Below are 21,292 nucleotides of genomic sequence, written 5' to 3' on the forward strand. Positions count from 1 at the left end.
GAGGACGCGACAGCAACCGCGCATCTGCCTAATATCCCAGATAAGAAACTGCTGCCGTTACGCTTCTAATTAACATCGAGCAGCTCCCCCATGAGTAAATCTTCCTCTGAGCACTTTTTTTTTTGTGGTAAACAATGAAGCGAGCTTGTTGATTATCAGCTGTCTGGAAACTCTTGACTGCTCGGGTTGTTCAGTTCGACTGCATTTCTCTGGCATGAATGAGGGGTTTAGTCATCTTTGGGTGACACACACACACTGTCTCAACCCACACAGACACCCGTCTAATTTTAGACTGCATGCACTCGGTCTGTGAGGTAGCTGCCAATCAGCGCTGGAGGCCTCCTTTAGAGATCTTACATGACAGATGCTGAATATTAGATACACGTGATACACTCGTGATAAGGTAGTTATTATCTTACCAATGGGAGTTTTTATCTTGCGCATCAAGTATGGACACTTTTCACAGACTGTAATGATGCTCTCTTGACCAACATAATCAATCTCTCTGTTTTTTAAGTTTTGGAATGTCAGAAACACTTTCATGGAATTTAGATTTTCTAAAGTAATATTCTTAGGAAAACTACTATTAAATGATAGTTATTGTAAAAATTGCATTATCATACACATATGTTTTATTTTTATTATCTAATTTAAATACATATATACATATTATCAGCTGACATTAAAAAGTTTGAATAGCCCTTCACCTTTCTAATTTTGCTTGGGATTTTCTTTTGAAGTGAGACGCAACAAATTGTTTATGTCTTTGTGCGTTATGAACGAGACAATTTCTTTTGTACCAGAAACATAAACAAGAGCTGCTTCAAAGATCTTCCCAGACATCACACTGAAGCACTTTACATATGAAAATACCAGACCAGAAGATCTATTGGAGAAAGTGAATGAATAATGAGAGCCTGTGTGTGTGTGTGTGTGTGTGTGTTTGAGGCTTGTGTAGACCCCCGACACTCTCAGCCTCCCAGCGCTTGTATTAAAGATGAAAGCCTCGCTTGCTTTGCGAGGTGCTGTGTGCATCGCTGTCTGTCAGAGAGCTCGGCTTCCTCCAACTTTTCCGTGGCATGGGGGAAATACAGACATAAATAAAATATAGTTTTATGAATAATTCAGGTGTGCATTGTGATTGACACGAGGGTGAAAGTACCTGATTATGCCACAGACGTGCGTGATTGGAATGAGCTCTCGAGCAGAGCAGATCAGCCGAGCTGCAAAGTTCAAACTCCTTCTCTTCATCTGTGTAAGATCGAATTACAGCCTGAGTGTGGAAATCAGACATTTCCAATCAGTTCCTTCCTTTCGCTCTTCTGCCATTTTCAGCGTGTGGAAAAAGTACTTATTGAATTTGGCCTGTCTAGACCGCTGGATCTCATCCTTTTGTAAGAACTGGACTCCCATCATTTTTCAGATCTTCAAGGATGAAGGTGCTTCGTGCGTTTCACTTCCCAGCAGCATCTTAAAACAAAATAGGGTTAGTGTGAGAAAGGATATTATGAAAAATCCTTACATAATAAATATGAATGATTAAATTCAACAATATTTATAAATTATGTATTTTAATATTGTTTTTAAATAATTTTAATGTAATATTTATATTGTATTTTAATTATAAATTATTTAAGAAATATCTTTATATTAACATATTTAAAATATTATATATATATATATATATATATATATATATATATATATATATATATATATATATATATAATCTTTTGGTTATAGCTTATATTATTTAACAATTTAATTTAAATATATCTTTAAATTTTAATTTTATAATTTTTTATTTATTTATCAATATAATATCAGTAATAAATAATACCAAAACAAAATTTTGATTTTAAAATAATTATGAACAGTATTTGTTTGTGTCCTTCAAAAACAAAAGCTTTGACTGAAAGTTACTATCTTTAGTAAAAATTTTAAGAAATATACACACAATTCATGAATAATCACTTAATTTTGTAAGTTATCACTACTGTGATATCTAATAAGAGTATACACTCTTGATTTTTACAGTTTATTTGTCCATTACAGGGTGGACATTTTAAGTCAGTCTGACTAATTACTTTACAATTATGAATACACTGAGACATTTGCAGATCTCATTACTGTATGCAAATGCATTAGTTATGCAACAGAACTATTGGAAAGAATCAATGCACACTACACCCAGAAATCGTGTATGTGAGATGTTTTTAACTTCAAAAGGTTAGGTCCTTTATCCATAATATTACTTTCTCCAGTGAAGAATACATTTTATCTGAATCAGGAGAGAAATATGCACAAATCAAAAGTCTTAAAAACAGTTCTACATTAATATGTTGTTGGATTTTGATGTGAGACGACAACAGGGGAAATACTTTTTTATTTTACTGTAGGAAGCGTTATTATGGATTTGTATTCAGTCAGAAGTGATGGTTTTACGTTAAAACGTCTTGATGATTGATTTGTTTCTTACAAACACGCAGCTTTTGGCTTTATAAGACATTAAGTGATGGATTGGAGTGGTGTGGATTACTTGTGGATTATTGTGATGTTTTGATCAGCTGTTTTGTAGACTTTCATTCTGACGGCACCCATTCACTGTAATAGATCCATTGGTGAGCGAGTGAGGCAATGCTACATTTCTCCAAATCTGTTCTGATGAAGAAACAAACCCATCTAAAGCTTGGATGGCCTATGGCTGAGTACATTTTTCTTTTTTGGGGGGTGAATTATTCCTTTAAAATGAGAACACATGGCTTATAGCAGTGGAATTTGGGCGAGTTTAACATAGAAAGCGGTGCTTTCAAACACAGATCCTGGATCAGATTCCATATGCCAGTCATTTGAGTTCACAGCTTCAGTTTGCACACAGCGACTGATGGAAGAACAGTGTGTTTTTTCCACTGCTGTTCTGGAGAAGATCAATGCGAGCTGCAGCAGTCAGCTCCGTGTGCTGGGTACTGAATAGCATCCAGATATGTCTTCCTTCTTTCATGTGTGTGTGTGTTAGAGAGAGTGTGTGTGTGTGTGTGTGTGTGTGTGTGTGTGTGTGTGTGTGTGTGTGTGTGTGTGTGTGTGTTGATGTCTACAGCCTCAGGCAACAGCAAGTTAACAAATGTACAAAGCGGGAATGAAGCCTCATTTCCATAAAGCACCCAATGTAGTAGAGCGACTATTTAAATGGGCTCCTTTGTTTCTAATTGTGTTCTGCTTTCTTACTTGTTCTGCAAAAAAATTAAAAACTCTCAAGTCCTGCACTTACGGTTTACTTAGTAAACCATCTTTTAATGAGAGCTGCTCAACCGAAATGATCTTCACACCACAACAGTAAAGATTTATTAGCTATCTGTGTATGTTTATTGGGATTGCACCTTTTGTAGGTCTCTGAATCACTGACTCTTCAGTGGAAATGGATCTAAAGACATAACAGAGCAATATTTAGTGCAGTAAAATAGGAAAATAGACTATAATTATCACAAGAGTGTAGTTTATGTCCCATTATATTGCGTATCAGTTGTGTTGTGTGTATAATTTTAAATATGCAGCAAATTTAGCATGCCGTAACAGCATATGTTAGGTTAGCTCAGTCCACGTGCAATGATACTGAATTGCTTTTGCCTCTCAAGCAGCTTACAATGAATCGTATTTCTAATGAAATTAATGTATGTCGATACAACCCCTCACCTTACTACAAGAGAGAATGTCATGTTTAAACAAATGTTAATAAATGTTAATAAATATATGACGCATGCAATGGCTAATTGAATTAGCTACTGGCAGTAAATAAATCCATTTACATTTATGCATTTAGCAGATGGTTTTATCAAAAGCAACTTACACTGCATTTAGGCTATATATATATATCAGTATGTAAAAAATTAAAATATTTAGCAATAAAAGAATATATATATATATATATATATATATATATATATATATATATATATATATATATATATATATATATATAAAATTAAATAACTTGCAACTATGAGTGCATTTCATAAAAACACGTCTAAAGGAAAAACATTTTATTATAAATTAAGCATTAATTCAAATATCATATTGAAATATTTGCAGTGACAAATAAACAAATTCAAATGAACTGTCTATGCATCAAAGAATACAGAAAAAATGGTTATAGTTATATTTTAAAATAAAACAGAAATCCATTCCTTTCTTTTCAATAATATTTAAAAAATATTACAGATTTTGCTATATTTTTGATCAAATAAATGCAACCGTGTTGAGTATATGAGACTTCTTGCAAAAATATTGAAAATCATTATATAATCCAAATGAAAGACTACACATATACAGTATTAATTTGTTTTTAAGATGAAATGTGACCAACATATTCTTGGTTTTAAGTGTCTAATTCTTATTTATGTTTATTCATTGTTTATAGCAAATTGCAGTCTCTAAAAACATTGCAAGATCTGTGATGAAAATTTCATTAGCCTTTTTTTTATTTAAATGGATCTCTTTGCATGGACAACAAGGCTTCCCTCAGGGGACACCGTGGTAAACCTCACTGTATAATTTGCATGCTTTGAGTAGGTCTGCTTTATGAATGCTTCCCGTGACCTTTTACAAACATATTCTTCTTCTTTTGGCATTTTCATGCTGTTATTCAGAGGCCTGTGACTCTTCCTAACACTGATGTGGAGTATGGAATATATCAAGTCTGCGTTTCTGTTTACTCGCACAGACACACAGCCGGGCCGCACACATCGGCAGAATGACATCATCCTCAGATATATAATTATACCAGGATACAGTTCCTGCAGATGAGACCTGGCGGCGCTCTCAAGGTTGCTCTTTATGGCTCGGCGTGACATGATTTATAAGGTTAAACACAGGCTTTGCCATGTTTTGGGGAAGCTACTGGCCCTTCTCATAATTTATAGTTAAACTAACAGTCAAGATACTCTTTTTAATAAAAGGCAAACACTAAGCTACTAACAAAATCAGAAGTATTTAGGCATAAAAACACTGAGAATGTCGATACTGTATAAACTGTGATACTAACTGGAAAACATCCTAAATGTATATTATGGAATTGTACGAACTGCAGGAATTAACGAAATATTTTGTTCACACTTTATTTTAAGGTCCAATTAACTATGCCCTGAATAAGCCCCTAATTTGGAGCTTATTAATAGTTAGTAATTAGTTGTTAAGTTTAGGTATTGGGTACATTATAAAAAAAATTATAAATAAAAACTGTGACATTTACGGTAACACACCGTCAGCTGTGGTTGCCAGAACTTCACCGTAAAAAAATACGGAAGCAACATTTTTGTTTTTACAGACTTAACTTAAATTCACAATAAAATACAGTATTTTATTAACTGATGTTTAATAAACAGTTAATATACCAACATAGTGAAGTACTATTATCTGTTTTGAACCATTGGACCACTGTAATGCACTGATAACCACAAAAACGGTGGTGATGAGAAACTCACGATGAACCATATATATATATATATATATATATATATATATATATATAGGTGCACACAGCGTCATTCACATAAACACTAAACCCCATCACGGTGACTTGGATACTGAAATAATGCAATAAACATTAATTTAACAACATTAGATGTAAGATAGGTTACCCCTACACAACTGATAAGAAAAAAAACATCAAATATGAATCACCATGCAAGAAATTCTGAGAGTGTCAGTTTATGGTTTGTTACTGTTATACTGTTAAATTGTACAATGACATTTTCTTTTTCACTTAAAAAAAAACCAAAAACTTTTTATCAATATTTTGCTGTAAAATTGCATTAAATGTAATTACATTTATTTACCGAATATAGTATGTAAACTTACTGGTAACCAGTTAACAGGTTTTTACCGTAGCATTTTTACAGTCTTTTACTGTTAAAATCACAGTAATTTTTTACAGTGTAGGATTAGGGATGTAGAAAATGGTCATGCAAAATATGTGCTTTATAATTACTAATAAACAGCCAATGTGTTAACAATAGGCATGCTATACTAAAGTGTTAACAATATTTTCAAAACAATGTATCTTTAATTTGAATTAGTGCAAAAAATACTACCATGACATTATACTGTAAATATACTAGTCAACATTTGATGTGGAGCAAAACCTTTCATCAAAGCTGTCCTAAAACCTAAATCCAAAATGTGTTTTTGTCTAAAGACAACTTTTGTGATCCACTTCAAATGTTGACAAATATATACATCGCTTCAGCTCACTTTGTTATTCTGCATGTGCCAATTAATTTCAGTTGACAAAAAATAAAACCATATACCATAGTGAGACATTACTTGTAAAAACGTAGCTTGATATAGGAGCTATTCTGTTTTAAAAACAGCTAATACTGAAAAACTGTAGTTAAATTTCTGTCATTACATCTGGCTAGATATGCACAGAAACTCTGGTGTGTTATAGTTGTTAATAAAAATGAACACCTTAAAAAATAATATTTGTTAACTGAAAAAAATAAATAAAATTAAATATGAAGAGATGGAAAACTTAAATGAGAAATTTTTCACTGATTAGTTGAATAAAATTAGTAAATAAATCATAATAAATAAATCTATTTAAACCTGAATACAAATATAAAAAACTAGGAGACATTACAAAAGCATATAAAAATGTTACTAAATAAGAAGAAAGACAAGAAACTCAACTTATGGTTTGCACATCTCAACTGCGTTGTTTTTCATGTTTTTATATTACGTTATTATATTTTCGCCCAGCTCTTTATATAGTTGAATGTATAAAATATGTCCAAATTTTCTGCATAAATACAGTATACTGGTGAAGAGTGATGTACTATAACAAATCTCAACTGCTTGATTGCTCGTATCTTCACAAAATGTAATCTATACTGTCATCCACCTCTAATCTGCTAAACGTGAATATGAGGCATGAAGATATTAAGATATTATAAACATTAAGATCATGGTTTTCTGTTAAGCTGCTTTCAACCAATGTCTATTGTGAAAAGCACTACACAAATAAATCTAAATCGATTAGACTAAACTCTAATAAGCATAAAACACATAATATTGAGTATAATACTTCATTATAATAAGTATATTTAACACAATTTCTATGCAATACAATAAAGTTACTTTAAAAGCAACTTTTTTCATATGTGTTTTGTCACTGTTTTACACATTTAGTTAAAAACAAGAGAAACAAAAATAAAATATGCATAAAATACACTAATGTTAAGTTGTTCTTCTAAATTTCATTCTAATCATTATTAGATATTTCTACTGCAAAAGAACAAAATATACTGATAACAGGATTTTTTGCAGTGCATTTTATGCTGTTTTAGTTAGTATGTATCAAATATGAGTCATCTTAGAGGGCTGCCTCATCATGCTGTCTAAAGCCCATCTATGATGCTATAGGGTGCCACCTACCTCTGTAGGCTGCCGACTGTGTTTTGGAACAGAGCCTTTGTGTTCATTCCTCGGCTCTTCCTCCCTCCCCCTCTGTAATTCCCTCCCTGTCTGCGCTCTTACATGCTCTTTCTGTCTCTGTCTCTCTCTCTGGCTCCAGTGAGACTGTGTGTTCACTGTACTTTGCGGTTGCCCTGGCTTTCCCTCTCGGCAGGCTGCAGTACGAGACCGAAAGAGAGAGACTCACTCGCCTGTCATGCACTGATCTGACCCCTTCTTCTGTGGACCAAACACCCCTCGACGTCTAGCAGCAAGACACCAAATTACTGCAACATAAAAGAGCAAATGCAGTTCATTGGAGTAAACATTGAAGGAATAGTTTAGATAAAAATGAATGTTCTTTTATTATTTACTCACTCTCATGTCGTCCCAAAATCCATTTGATGTTTTTTAGTGGAGCACTTAAGGTGAAGAACATTTATGCAGCTTTTTTTATTATTTGAATTGCAATATTGAGATATTTACAACTTGAATATATAAGGATTGCTCTCGACTAAGGATTTTTCTGGTTGACTAGTAGTCGTTCTTTTTAAGCATTAGTCGACTAATCACATGTTTATTAAGAAACCGTTTAAATCATTTTAATGAGACTTTAATTGCCTACATATCCTAATAAGCACTAAAGCACACGCATAAAGCTTGCCACATTGCAGAAGAAATTATTATGAATGTGTCGGGGGGGGGACCAGTAAGGAGAATATTTGTTTTCCATTTGAATTGATTTATTTGAAACTAAAGTATATATTTCACTCTCTATAGAGATATACACAGAGTTCTGTGTTAATGTTCAGAGACACCGAGACGGCAGAAAGTGCATCCTGTTTGCTATTATTTTTTTTAAACAGGTTGTTGTTATTGTGCACATAAATAAACTTAGAATCTTTACAGATTTGAAAGATGTGTTACTCTTATCTGTATGACCAAAAATGAGGGAGTATTTTAAGATCTGTCCTGCTGTGAGCTACTGTTCACACTCTTCACAGACACTTGAAAACTTGAAAAGCACACATTTCTCTAGGTTAACACTTGATTGAGCGGCCTTGCAAAGTTGCTAATACTTACATATTTCAGATGATAAGCCATATTTAAGAAGGATAAATGATAGGTGAGTGTTTGGATGTGCTGCCTAATGTCCTGTATTACCATAGACTAGCTGGTAACGATCTGTCCTTCACAGACTGCGTGACTTTTTTTTTCTTCTGCAACTAAGCGACTAATACAATTATTCGACTATTTTATATATATAGAAGGTCAGGTGAAAAAGTGGGATTTTTAATGTCATTTCTGGGGCGGGACATGTTAATATATGCCATATATATATATATATATATATATATATATATATATATATATATATATATATATATATATATATATATATATATATATACACACACACACACACACACACACACACACACACACACACACACAAACACACACATATATATATATATATATATATATATATCAATCTTTTTCAGCATACACACATGAATTGCCCACAAAGAGACAATCGACCGGAGTTAAAGGGGGGGTGAAATGCTCGTTTTCAGTCAATATCCTGTTAATCTTGAGTACCTATAGAGAAGTACTGCATCCTTCATATCTCCAAAAAGTCTTTAGTTTTATTATATTCATAAGAGAAAGATAGTCTGTAACGATTTTTCCCGGAAAAACACGACCGGCTGGAGGCATGACGTGTGGGCGGAGCAAAAGAATCACGAGCGCCAGTAGGCTTTAGCATTGAGAGCATGTGGAAGCTGTGACATTACCATGAGGGAAAAACCATCATCCTAAACAAACCATGGCTTACAGTCAGATTCAGCCGTTTATTTATGATCCAGAATCAGATCCCGAGGCTGAAACTGAATGAGAGCAGCAGCAGCAACGACTCGCTCCGAGCGGGGCTCGAACCCGAGTCTCTGGCATGGGAGGGGACGCACTAACAAGGAGGCAGAGATATTTGAAGCAGTTTTACTCACCGCCTGCGGTTCCAACATACGATCGTGACCCTTTTTCGTTGGGATTGCATCATCCTTAAGAAATAAACGATACGCAAATCCTTAGTCAAACTGGGCCTTGTTTGTAAAACAAGCATCTTCGAAATGCAGGGAACAAACAAAAACACTTGCACAACTCCGTTGATGCTCTGTAAAAATAAACTCCATCCACTGGTCCCTTAATGCTGTTTTTTTTTTTTTTGGTAATCTTTGCAGGGTTGTCTTGCCCTGGCAACCAAAAACACACTTCTTTTGTGACATTTCGCGACGCTCTCGCTCTGATCAGTGAAGTCTGTTGTGCTCTCATTGCTCTGCTATCTCCTCTTCCGGCAGAAGTGCCTCAGGACCCATATAAGGAAATTCCGCTCCATCTAACGTCACACAGAGCCATACTCGAAAAAAACTTTCCGAAACTTGTGACAAACCGGAAGGAGTATTTTGGGAACAAAAATACTCCTTCAAACGTACAACTTAATTTGTTAAACTTTGTCCATGTTTAGCATGGGAATCCAACTCTTTAACAGTGTAAAAAACTCAGTATGCATGAAATAGCATTTCACCCCCCCTTTAAGTAATTTTGATGTCATATTGACTTTTAATAAGCATCCAATTTCAGATGTACATAAAACAGTATTAACTTCTGTTGAATTCACACACCCTCTGGGTTTGATTATCGGCATGACTCACACAAGATCTTCCAGCCATCTGGAGAGCTGGGGGAAAAAGGCATACTGAACTGAACCGTATGACTCAGTGTGCTGATTTCCCAGACCTGAGGGCAGGCAGAGGTTAGTATGGGGCTAATTACAGACCACAGAACTACTAGCATCCTATAAAACATTCATTAGGGACGCCTAGACTACAGAACGAGGGTGTCGAGATTCAAAAGCCCTGCACTGACGAGAAAACTCAAAGGTTACGTCTTTGACAGGTTCAAGGCAGAGACGTGTTACTTTCTGACGTTCACTGTGTGAAGATACAAGTTGTTTTGAGCACCATCCACAGGCCTCTCAGTGACACACTTCTGGTTTTGTTCTTCGAGTTCAAACAGAGCCAAGAAACAACATTATCTGTAAAGCGCTCGTAAACTTTAATCACTGCCGCTGAGTCATCGCTTTGGGCACTGAATGAGTAGTTCATATGACGTATGTTTTATTCTCTCTCTCATTCTGTCAGTCAAGACTTGGCTTATTGTTCTTTCTTCAAAGTTTATCAGCAGTACTACCACCAGAAAACAGCGTGCTAAAAGCCATCCAGTTATTACAAAGCGCTTTTAAATTCCTCAGGCGGCAGAAATAATGACTTTTTTTTGGCTCCGGCCTTCCATTTTTCATGCCGCCGTCACAGTCAATGATTTGATTTGAAACCAGACTGCTCATTTGCATATGGCCTAAATATAGTCAGAGAACGTCTATGCAAACAAAGTGCAATATATTTACATTCTCGATATTTCTCATATGCATGAAATCACAAAATAGGACATGAATATAAGCGTTCGAGCAATGCAGTCACGGTCTGTTACAAAACCCAGTGAGCTGCTTTCTCCAAACCATCATGAGACCTCTACACACACAGCATTATACAAATGACTTATGTGCGTTATTAAATAGCATATGCAATAAAATGCACAAGATTTTGTTGTTTTATAATATGATAATTTGACGTTTGTGATGTCGATGACATAAATTTAAAATCAGACATTGTTGCAGATTTTGATTTTTTTCATATTTACTTTTTATCATATTTTATCATTTTTATTTATGATTTTATTTTATTTTAAATTGTAAGGTCTTAAGTTTCTACTTGTTTTAGAAAGCAGCAAGAAGAAATGTTAAGTATAAATACATTTAAAAAATATAAAATATTCAACTGAAAAACAAAAACAAGGGTTTTGCTAAAAAGTCCAATAAAGAAAGACTTTAAACAGATTGCATAATAAGACTTTCAATAGATTTCAATAGCTGATTATTAATAAATCAATATTTGTATCTACACTTCTCAGTATTGAATCAACTCTACCTATACATTTATAATCAACATTTCTTTCACCTTGTATACCATCCTGGATTTGTTCACTGGGGACAGGGAAATGCATTATGGGATTGACCTGTGCACCAAGAATACATGCTTAATCTTAAAAAGCAACATAATCATGCATTTCAGAACAGCATTCCCACTGTGAGGACTTAAAATGCTACCCACGTAGGCAGCTCAATAGGTTTTGGAACAGAGCCTCAGTGTGTGTGTGTGTGTGTGTGTGTGTGTCGACCACCAGTCATATGTTTTGCATCTTTACGTAATGGAGCTCCTGGTACGATATCCCATAAGAAAGAGAGCGAATGCAAATTAGATATGACTGTTATACAATAGGCAGCATTCCAAGATGGAGAGGAAACGAGAGGGAATAATTTGATTTTTCTGGTGAAATCAAGCACTGAGCCATTCACGGCTGTCTGTTCTGCTCTCTAATGGGTCACGGACCCGCAAGGCCATAGATTCGAGTCAGGATAAACATTTTAGAAGGAAGGAAATGAAGTATTCAATCATTTACAGTGGAGAAGCAGAACGCAAGAATGTGCTACTGTAATGCTGCGAATTTCTCAATGTCACAAAACGCTTTCAATGGTTCGTTTTCCACAAATCAGATGGTAACATAGAAGCTGTATGCTGTCTCTCAAGACATTTTCCAAAAGAAAACCTGCTCCAGGATAAATCCATCAGCGGCCAGAAACCCAGTCAGAGCGCCGATTTAAACCTTTATTAAATCCAAAACACACATTCAAGCGCTTTCCTCCTGAAGCCAGCTGCCTTTCCACTAAAACAGTTTAAACACACTATGAAATCTGTTATAGGTGGGATTAAGCACTTTAAAATGAGCGATCGGTGCTTAAATATTCTTTCTTTGAAGGATTTGTTGATTTAGATTCTTCTCATATCACATTAAGTCCAGCAAGTGGAAATACAGTACGATTAGCGGGAATTAGATAGGCTTAAAATGAATAATTACAGCAGGAATTAGGGCTTTCTGTTGCAGAGAGGTATTAGCTGTTTGCCACATTTTTAATTGCTGGACTTTACTTATTACTCGAGAGAGAGGCTCAGATTTAGCTTAATTACAGGAGGTCCGAATGCAAAGCTGTTTTGACACTGCATTTATTCCACCTCTAATAGCTGGATGACCACACTCTCTGTTTGTGTTTCTCTGTGCCGAGAGGAAGGATTTCCTGAAGCAAGAACTCTAATGCTGCTAACATTAACGATAGCTCCACAGCTCTACTCCCAGGAGCTTCCAGACTAATTTAGATGCACTCTTAACCCAAATTCCTGCTTTATTTACTGATCACGTGACGGGTCGGGTGAATTATATCACAATATTTTTCAGTCTGTTTGAGATATTCATGATATTTATGTGTATCCATGGAAATGATTCGTTCAGAAGAACCTTTTTCAATCAAAAAAGCCATTGTTCATAAATAGTCTTTAGATTCCAAGTGATTCGAGCAAGAAGTCAAATACGGGAAAATGAAATGTCATTCATTTGCACCAATAAAACAATAAATAATCATAAAAAACAAATTATCCTTATTAAATATTTTCATATATATGAAAAATGCCACATAAAGTAAGTCTTTGAACATTCTGTGATGGCACAAATAAATCACTGAATCAGATTTTTGAATCAATTCACTGAAATAATCAGAGAAATTAATCGAACAGCTCTAACACTGTTTTTGTGACTAAAGTTTAAATGAAAGAAGCCTTCAAATTTGTTTTTGAAAAGCATGAGACAAGAAAGGATCACAAACAAGTCAAAATTTAATGGCTGGATAAAAAACAACAAAAAACAATCATGATATTTTAAATCATTTTAATTAGTTCTGCTAAAATGATGTCATGAATATTGGAAAAAGTCAAACCTAAAATGGTCATTGCATTTTTTTCTAACTCTCTTTTTGTATTACTTTTGTGTTATATATTATTTATTGCACAAACTAACTAACAATATATCTTACATTAAATGTTTTTTTTTTTTTGAAATACAACAGAAAATAGTTAGAATAATAATTATTAATGTGGCTATGTTTGTTTGTGTATCATCATCCAGGGACTCAAATTCTTCATAAATGAAACCCACTTCATCTCATTTGATTATTCAAACAGATTGCTCTTATTCTAAAGTCTGATTGGTTGAGGAACATTTAAAACCGAATTCTGTAGTAATGCAGTGAATCATATTGTTGGCAGCCGTCGACAACTAGCATTATGCTTAACAAGCACCTACATTATTTCTCATATTAAGAAAATGTTGCACATTTCTAAAAAAAAACAGCCTTGCCCTCTAATAATCAGAAATATTTACATACCATTTAAAATTATGTTGTTCTTTTAAAATAAAATTTATCAAAAGTAACAGTAAAGACATTTTTAATGAAATGAAGAAATCTGCTTTTAACATTGACGATAAAAATAAATGTTTTATGTGCAGCAAATCATCATATTAGAATGATTTCTGAAGGATCGTCTGACACTGAAGACTGGAGGAATGATGCTGAAAATTCAGCTTTGCATCACACAAATTAATTTCATTTTACAACATATTCAATAATAAATCAGTTATTTAAAATTGTAATAATTTTTCACAATATTACTATTTTTATTGTTTTTTTAATTAAATAAATGCAGCCTTGTTGAGCAAAAGCGAACTTCAGAAACATGTCGTGTATACAGTACAGTACAGTAAATAGCAGCGGATGCATTTCTACCATCACACTGTATATCCAGCTCTGATGTTTAATGTGTTTGAATGCGAGACTGCCTGTGAGTCACACCCCCCGCCTGTAAAAGAGTATTTATGAAGCACAAGTGCAGCACAAGTTCATTAGCACAAATCCCATTGAGCCCAAGTGTGTGTGTGTTTGACTGTTTATATGAGTGTTTTTGGCTGCTTTCTGGTTGCCCTCATTCACCTCTACAGATTATGGTGCTGTGCCTGCTATCGACAGTCTCTCCGCTGTCTGTTTTCCCTCTCGCTCTCTCCCTCTCTCTCTCCCTCCCTCTCATGATGGTAAAAATATCTGCAGACAGCAGGAACACAGGCAGAGCTCTCTCTCTCTCTCTCTCTCTCTCTCTCTCTCTCTCCCACCCATGTGATCTCTCAGGCAGGCGTCGCTGTGCACAATCTCCAGCCCTCCGCCGGCTGCAGCTAATGAGTCTTTGTGTGGCTCGAGCGACTGAGAGCCAGTCTTCGGTCTGTTTTAGACCGGAGTGCATGCTAACAGCAGTGGAGACCGGTTTTACCTCTCTCGCCCCGGTCTCCTCTCTCTCTCCTCTCGAGTCCAAGTGCAATGGAGGGCCTTCATTCAGACCGTCTCATCTGGCTCTGAACGGTGTGAGGGAGGAGAGTAAAGCAGCAGCGGCGGACACAGGTTGGTGCATTTTGAAGTGATGCATGACTCGTGCACTGTGTTTCTGTTCTGATGCGTCACGCACGGCCTGATGGGAAATCTGAGGTCAGCTGCTGTTAGCGCTCGCTGCTGCTTTGACCTGCACTATATGAGATGTCAATAGGAATGTGTTAACCTGAAGAGATTTTCGTATTGTAACGTGGTAGATTTGTGTCCCAAACCAGTCAAGAAGAGAAACTTGTTGTTAAGGGGCTTTAAGTTAACTGTATATGTTTGCCAAGCAACTTTAAAACTTGCTTCATTAATGTATAATAAAAAATAAAGTTAATTAATGTGCATCATAGGTTTACATCACTACATTGTCTGTTTATTATATAAAAAATATATCAACTATTTATATATGTATATATATATATATATATATATATACATATATATATATATATATAGAGAGAGAGAGAGAGAGAGAGAGAGAGAGAGAGAGAGAGAGATGACTTGTTAGTTGTTCGAATAATCTTTTGGTCAGCTTCCATCAAGTTTCATATAAGAAGTGAAAATTATCAATTGAAATGTTAAAATGAAGCACCTTTTATTTGTAAAATGAAATATATAAATATAGATTATCCTAAAATACTTATTTCCATATTAAATTAAATATAGATTATCTTAAAATGGGTATTACCACATGATTTCTTACTAAATAAACTGTATATATATATATATATATATATATATATATATATATATATATATATATACATATATATTAAATATAGATTATCCTAAAATGTGTATTATCACATAGTTGTTTTAATGTAATTTATTTTATAGATTAAATATATTACAATCATGTGATAATATATATGTAAACTTTTTTTCCATAGATAAATTATTTAATATATATTATTATCCCAAAATATGCATTTCCACAAGGTTATAGATTATATTCCACAATCTAAAATCATACAATGTAAATCTTTATTTTACAGATTAAACATATTAAATATGAATTATGCCAAAATATGCATTAATACATGATTGAATTCATATAAAAGCCTTTTTTTATTTTATTACCACATTACTTTATTAGCATATAAACCTTTTTTAGAAATTCAATGTGTTAAATATGGATTATGCCAAATTACGTATTACTACAGGATTGCATTTTTACACAAATAATCTTTTTCTGTTGAATTTGAAGAAATTGTGATATAGCATGTGTCATATCGTGATAAAAGCTTGTGGTCATCCAGCCCAACCCACTATAGGTCTCCTCATAACACCCCAGAAGTATTGATGGCTGTAAGTTGTCAGTGCTGCATTGACAACGCTGAAGTACTGTACATGTGCATTTGTTCATGTGTGTGTCCGTATTGTACAGAGCTCCTCCGGGGAGTGGCTGTTTTTGTCTCTGCTGGCTTCTGCTGCAGGATTTTTACTTGTAACATGCTGCAAGTGTGCTGTGGAAAACTACAGCAGCTAAGAGAAGACAAAGAGAGAGAGAGGGAGAGAGAGAGAGAGAGAGAGCTAGAGATGTAGAGGAGAAATAACTAGTACAGCAGTCAGCTCCTGTTACCTCAGGTTAGCCGGAGATGTCATGCCGATTCATTGTGTCAAGAAATGGGAAAAGTTGCTCCTCTGGCTGTAGTCCCGGTCGTGAGTGTGGGATTTTTAAACATCGACCGCTTTGAAGCAGCAAGACGCATCTGCTGTGTAAAAATACAATACTAATGTCATAAAATGTTGCAGCTTTAGTGCAAACCCGAATCATATTCCTAAACGATTATTTTTTTACAGTCATTTCACCAGTGAATTCCCTCTGATTACAGATGTGGCATTGCATGAGCGTTTATTTTTGAATCTTGTGTATGTGTGTGTGTTGGGTTGATGCTCCACAAATGAAAAAAAAAAAGCAAAATGACTCTCAAATGTGAAATTCACTATTTGTGTGAGTGTGTTAGCGTCTCCATGGCAACTGCTTTGGGTATCGCAGAGCAGCGCGACATCCGCTGAGGACGGAAAATGCGAATGGATTTTCAACAAGGGGAACTAATTATGATGATTACGAGAAAATTGACTTACATTGTGTCTCCGAAACTAGAGGAGCCATTTCCAATTATTGCCAACCTCCCGCATCTCGCCGGACTGCTGCGGGATTCAAACGGGTCCGGGGCTTAGATCAAGGGAATATTTGGTGCTTTCAGGAACGATGTTTCTCCATGCAGTCCTTGAAAGCTTGGAAAGTCTGTAATGGGAAAAAAAATATAACCGTTAGCATTCTTATTCTTCTCAAAACCACTTTTTCTCTTTTCAAATCTAACTGAATCACACAATCACACAGTAATTTCAGGAATCATGTAGGAATCACGAACGGTGTTCACTATGTTCTTGACGCTGGTTAAAGGTTGTCTTGAGCAAAAGTCAAACTTGCATCTCTCTCTACAGTTGTGCACTAATCGATAACTTCAGTTAATTCAAAAGTGGCACCCGATACACAAATAGAAATCAGTCTAGAAGATTACTTTAAAATCCTTTTCCAAACTTTTAATAATTATTTTTTCAAAGTTGTAAATAAAACAAAGATTATTGGAGTACGTTTTACAAGAAAATATATTTTTTCAGTCTTTCTTCTTCAAAAGAACTCATGAGAAGTCATTGGTTAAATTTATTTTTTATTTTTACTATTAAGTTTTACTATTTTTTGTATTGTGTTTATGTTTACATATTTTGATAAGTTTATTGCAGTTTTAATGACTTATATATGTTAATTATATATATATATATATATATATATATATATATATATATATATATATATATAATTATGGTTATTTTATTTTATTTTATTTTAATAATTAAATAATTATCTTAATTTAAGGAAATTTTTATTTTATTTAGAATTTTTTTTTTTTGTTAACACCAAGACTATGAGTCTGATTCCCAGGTAAAACAAGAACTGATAAAATGTGTACCTCGTTCGAATGCACTATGTTGGTTTGGATAAAAGTGTAAATGTAAACTACCCCGGTAGGTAGATTATATTTGCCTGTTGGAATCAATAGATTTAAGATAATTACTGGGAAGCTGCCTTAAAGGTAACCTAGTGTCCTTGTAGTGCGTACTGTAGTACAATTTTGAGCTGGATCCGGACAAAATTGCTGGAGGTTGAGAGTAGGTGCTTTGAGTGTGTCTGTGGAGAACAGAGCCATGTTCTGTGCTTATGGGAGGGAGAGGGAGACACATTCCGCAGCGCTGCTGTGGTTTGGAGGCTCTCCAGCTGCTGTGTTCACCACACACACACACACACACACACACACACACACACACACACACACAGAAACAATAGGCCTCAGCTGAGACCCATGCAGCCTGCGGGCCGAGGTTAGTCTTGCCCAGGTTCAGCTGGGCCAGAACGAGCAGGAACAATGTTCGGTGTCATGCGAGATTCCATTCTGCTGCAGGATCCCTTGATGTATTTTATTAATGCATTATAGTCATATTTCATATATCATGTTAACTAAATCTAAAAATTACCCAATTCAACATCTCTTGTTGAAAGTATTACGGTTTTCGCAAACAACATTTAGCAGCACAACTTATTTAACAGATTATGATGATAATAAGAAATGTTTTTTGATCAGCAAATCAGCATATTAGTATGATTTCTGGAAGATCGTGTAACACTTAAGACTAGAGTCCGAGGCAAACAGCAAAATGCTCTCAGAACATTCTGGCAAAGGTTATGAACATGAAAGGTTTGCATGTTTCATGCATGTTTGAATAAATATGTCATGAAAACGTTTATCATCAACGTTTACATTTTTATATTTCATCAATCAACTACACTAGAAATATAGAGTAATTATATCATTAAAAAGAAGATATAAAACTGCTTTACATGCAAATTAAATGTATGCATTGTGATTAGTTACTCGATTATAAAATAATACAATTGTATTTTCGTTTTTTATTGTGTCAGTTTTGGTGTTTCTAATTTTAACAATATGTAGTTGTTGTGTTTATTATATATTATTTATTTTTTCACTTTTATTTATTAGGATTTTTTGAGGATGGGGCATCATGTAATCACCATCAGATTTTATATTTCCCCCACCTCCAAAATCTCAGTTGTTCATCAGCTCTGTCGACTCTCTCTCTCTCTCCAGACTCTGGCGCACTGCTTCCTCTGTTGTGTGAATGTGTGTGTGTCTCTTTTTTCCCCTCTTCTCATCGCTGGCTCAATTCAAGCTACAGAAATAAGCAGGAGACGAGAGGGAAAAGATACTGTCAGGATGTGCTGCTGCAGGTTTAGGGTGAAATCTGTGTGAAATCTGTCCAATCCAACAGGCTCAACACAACAGGAACAGGTTTATTACACGCCAGAGCAGAAAACGAGATTTTCACATTTTATAAAGACAATGAAAGTGGTGCTTACCTGTGCAAAACTCAGATTTGGTTCTTTTGGTTGCCAGATTGAGGACAAGAAAAAGGAATGAGTACAATTGATTGACAGCAGAGTTGGTTACCATCGATGGACTTGAACTTGAAAACTGCGGTTTAAATAAAATACCTTGTAATGTTTATCAATGTTTTATTTCATAGTGTAAATAGTAAAAAGTAAGCGATGATCGGTTCATGTGCCATTTGTGCCAACTGAAACGCTATGGCTATCTGTCACGAACGATGCATTAAAAAAAAAACATAAGCTGGTATTATTGTTTGAATTAAAAAAAAAAAGAGATAATATTTTAAAGCTGTGACTTTGATTCATAGACAAAGTAACCTGCTCTGTCTTGTGTGTCTTCCTTCTTTGATCTGCGATGTATTTGTGACTGTATGAGAACATGATGTGTGGAGTGAGAGCATGCATGGCTTGTCAAACATAGCAACAGTAACCAAGGGGGGCGGGTCTTTGCGAATGGTCAATTGACAATAGAAGGTGATGAGTCTTATACTGTAAGTTCTCTGCTCATAGAGCTTTTTAGGTGGATACCAAGACTTTTCGAGTCGGGTAGAATCTGCAATCTCTGACTCAGTTTGTTTGCTGGCTTCCATGGCTACAATAAGATGCATTTTCCACCAACTGGTAACCCAGGTAGTAAAAATCCTATTGGATAAACTGGCATTGGGCAGTATTTTTATACAGCACCTTGGATACTGCACTTCATTGTAAAAACAAGATTGATTTATTTTTTATTCTGTTCTTAAGATTCCACTTATTTTTACAACATCCTTCCGAACATGTCTTTCCAAGCAGCATTGAGCCTTTGAGTCTGATTTCATGTTATTTTCAGTCATACTGTGTCTTTGTACTTTGATTAATAAATTCCTGAAGCTGAGGTAACCGCTTTATGAGTGCAACTCTGAAAACTCATCGGTTTTCTTTCCTGAAGACACTCAATCAAACACAAACAAAATGGACTTCCTGGAAGGTTGAGGTAGAATTCAATTAGTATTTTTTTTTCTCTCTCTCTCTGCTTCCATCTGGGGTCCTGTGAGGCCTGGTGATCAATGGCAGTGAGGAGGAGGACAGGAAAGGAGAAGAGGATGTGTGCTCTAACGCTTATCACTAATTGAGTGCTTTGAGGACCGCAGCGAACAACATAAGCTTGATATACAGGTGCTGGTCATATGATTAGAATATCAAAAAGTTGATTTATTTCACTTATTCCATTTAAAAAATGAAACTTGTATATTATATTCATTCATTACACACAGACTGATTTATTTCAAATGTTTATTTCATTTAATTTTGATGATTATAACTGACAACTAAGGAAAATCCCAAACTAAGTATCTCAGAAAATTAGAATATAAATTAAGACCAATACAAAGAAAGCATTTTTAGAAATCTTGGCCAATTAAAAAATATGAACATGAAAAGTATGAGTATGTAAAGCACTCAATACTTTGGTTCTCCTTTTGCCTGAATTACTGCAGCAATGCGGCGTGGCATGGAGTCGATCAGTCTGTGGCACTGCTCAGGTGTTATGAGAGACCAGGTTGCTCTGATAGTGGCCTTCAGCTCTTCTGCATTCTTGGATCTGGCATATCGCATCTTCCTCTTCCCAATACCACATAGATTTTCTATGGGGTTAAGGTCAGGTGAGTTTGCTGGCCAATTAAGAACAGGGATACCATGGTCCTTGAACCAGGTACTGGTAGCTTTGTCACTGTGTGCAGGTGCCAAGTCCTGTTGGAAAATCTGCATCTCCATAAAGTTGGTCAGCAGCAGGAAGCATGAAGTGCTGTAAAACTTCCTGGTATTCGACTGTGTTGACCTTGGACATCAGAAAACACAGTGGACCAACACCAGCAGATGACATGGCACTGCAAACCATCACTGACTGTGGAAACTTTACACTGGACCTCAAGCAACGTGGATTGTGTGCCTCTTCTCTCTTCCTCCAGACTCTG

The 21,292-nt window shown here is 35.1% G+C and overlaps 1 protein-coding gene and 1 long non-coding RNA gene across 3 annotated transcripts in view; one reads left to right on the plus strand and one right to left on the minus strand.

Annotated features, from left to right (window-relative positions):
• The window catches only part of LOC127964545 (cysteine/serine-rich nuclear protein 3-like), a 43,522-nt gene that overhangs the window by 12,532 nt on the left and 9,698 nt on the right, over positions 1-21,292 (plus strand). The window contains exon 1 of one of the 2 annotated variants that reach the window (XM_052564765.1): positions 14,678-14,896. The exons of the other annotated variant lie outside the window; for it this stretch is intronic. The gene's annotated coding sequence lies outside the window, so the exon portion shown is untranslated. Of the gene's footprint in view, positions 1-14,677; positions 14,897-21,292 lie in introns of those variants that run through there. 2 annotated transcript variants of the gene reach the window in all.
• LOC127964546 (uncharacterized) lies at positions 1,174-20,530 on the minus strand. Its single transcript, XR_008155068.1, has 4 exons — positions 18,990-20,530; positions 16,958-17,120; positions 16,452-16,584; positions 1,174-1,470 (listed from the first exon to the last, which is right to left on the minus strand). It is a non-coding gene; the product is annotated as an uncharacterized LOC127964546 (long non-coding RNA).

The sequence above is a fragment of the Carassius gibelio genome, chromosome B9 (assembly GCF_023724105.1).
Source record: "Carassius gibelio isolate Cgi1373 ecotype wild population from Czech Republic chromosome B9, carGib1.2-hapl.c, whole genome shotgun sequence".
NCBI lineage: Eukaryota > Metazoa > Chordata > Actinopteri > Cypriniformes > Cyprinidae > Carassius > Carassius gibelio.